General features: G+C 43.2%; 1 pseudogene; it reads right to left on the bottom strand.

Annotated features, from left to right (window-relative positions):
• Positions 1-272: 272 nt before the first annotated feature.
• LOC121169357 lies at positions 273-1,038 on the bottom strand (annotated as a pseudogene).
• Positions 1,039-2,482: the final 1,444 nt, after the last annotated feature.

Raw genomic sequence — 2,482 nt, forward strand, 5'->3', positions numbered from 1 at the left:
GGTCTCTAGTTAAAACCATTTTGTTGCAAAAGTTAAAATTGTATTCTATTCAAATGCGTGTGTAGTATTCCATTAAGTAGATTCACGGCTATTTTTTAATCCATTCCTCTTTTGATGGGCATCTGGCAGAGTTTTTAACTTAAAAGAAAAGCATTTTGAGTCCAGTGTTGTGGTACAGCCAAGTGCTGCCTGGGATGCTGACATTCCATTTTGTTTCCAACTGGCTCAAGTCCCTGCTGCTTCGCTTCTGATGTGTGTGTGTGTGTAATAGCATCTTTATTGGGAGACAGTGCTCCTGGTGATCTGACACACTCTCAGGCCCAGGGCCCACACAGGAGATGAGGAGCAGGAGCCATAGAGACACACGGCACTCAGGAGTGCAGGAAATGGTTAAAGGCGTTGTAGACCCATTCCAGGTCAAAGAATATCTGGCACACCTGGAAGTCATCCAGCTCATCAGATGCCGACATGCCGCTGAGGGTCTGTAGCCACTAGCTGACCGTCTGACAACTCTCAAAGTCAGTAGGCAGGTGGCTCATGCGGTGCATGGTCTCCATGAGCTCCCGCAGGTCAGGCTGGTTCTCATTCATGGTGCGCATCTCCTGGCACAGCTTGTCCATGACCGTGATGAAGAGCATGACAACGTCAGCGATGCAGTGGTTCAGGTGGCCCTTGTCATCCTTTATGATGATGCGCCTGTCCTCCTTGATCCATTCCATGGCCTTAGGGCAGTCCAGACAGAACTTGCGGCAAAATTCATCAATGGAGCTGATTTCTGAGCCCTGGACCTGCTGGAAGGCAGCTTTGTACTGGACCAGGAGCCAGGAGCAGGCAGCTATGTACTCGTTGGGGGTGACACAGTCCTTGAGGTAGGCTTTCCCCAGGGCCTGCATTGTCTTCACCATTGCAAACAGCTCTGCCAGGTTGTTGTACTTCTCCAGTTGTCGGGCATTCTTCGTACAGCTTCACTTCTTCGTAGAGCTCTGGGTTGTTCCCAGGCGCACCCAGGCCTGGAGTGGAGAGGACCCCGTAGAACATCCTGCAGATTGTGGCAGCCACAGCGCAGATACCTGGGGGGCACAGCCTGAGTAGCTCAGAAGGTCCCCTAGCGAGCAGTCAGGGCATAGGGGGCCAGTGAATACTTAAACCCCTACTACTCATGTGGATCCCTGCCACTCTACTTTCTGGCTCCTGTCTTTCCATATCTCTCTCTCTACTAGCTGTCAAATGAATAAAATAAATCTCAAAAAACAGGAATAAAATGTTGCCAAATACTGTTGGACTTCATAATTTCCCATGCTCTGATATAACCTATTTTCACTAATGTACACATAGTTATGATTATATGGAGTATTACCATTACCTTAATTTTTTAATATAAATAAACCTATTGTTAAAATATTGGGTTTAATTTTACATGGTTTTACGCTCAACATCAATTGTAATTATTTTTTTAAAGATTTATTTTTATTTTTTTTTAATTGGAAAGGCGGATATATACAGAGAGGAGAGACAGAGAGGAAGATCTTCCGTCCGATGATTCACTCCCCAAGTGAGCGCAACGGCTGATGCTATGCCGATCCGAAGCCAGGAGCCTCTTCCGGGTCTCCCATGCAGGTGCAGGGTCCCAAGGCTTTGGGCCGTCCTCGACTGCTTTCCCGGGCCACAGGCAGGGAGCTGGAAGGGAAGCGGGGCTGCCGGGATTAGAACCAGCGCCCATATGGGATCCCGGGCGTGCAAGGCGAGGACCTTAACCACTGAGCCACCGCGCCGGCCCCCATCAATTGTAATTATACAGAAGGGAAAAAAAGGAAAAGATGAAGCTACAATTTAAAATAATTTGTTACTGAATATTCGTAAATCTTTATTCTATACAATTTTCACAGCCATCTGTGTAGCTGAGTACCTAATACAAATATATCTATATTATATTGTATTATATCTATAATCTATATTAGTATTACTCTGCCACTATTACAGAGATTTCCATTTATTCTGATCTTTTTTCCTCCAACTTGTATAACACTATGAAATATCACTTCTCATACAATTATTTGTGTGATTTCATCCACCCCTAGCAAGAACATCCATTGATTGTCATCTAAATCAAATGGAAACTTGTCAGTTTCATAAGCAAGACCTTTAACTGAGGTGTTAACCTATTCTTGTTAACCTCAGGAAATTTCATCTGAACATTGCTCTCTACTATGAACAGATTTGTTTAATTAATCCTGTAGTCATAATTGTTTACTCTTATCTCCATGTATTTTTAATAATCCATTTTTTGGAATATTTTAGCTGCTACCTCATTGACATCATGTGTTGTGAAACCTAACTTTTAACTCTTCATCTTCAGGAAAAAGTCCATAGTTAATCCAACCATATTTAGATTAGTAATTTTTAGCTTGATGCCCTAACTCAAGTATTTGATGTTTCCTTATATAATTTTTAACAGCTTTTTAGAGCATTGTGTATTTACTAT

Source organism: Ochotona curzoniae, unplaced genomic scaffold (genome assembly GCF_017591425.1).
Source record: "Ochotona curzoniae isolate NIBS_2020 unplaced genomic scaffold, NIBS_Ocur_1.0 scaffold_1852, whole genome shotgun sequence".
In the NCBI taxonomy this organism is placed as follows: Eukaryota; Metazoa; Chordata; class Mammalia; order Lagomorpha; family Ochotonidae; genus Ochotona; species Ochotona curzoniae.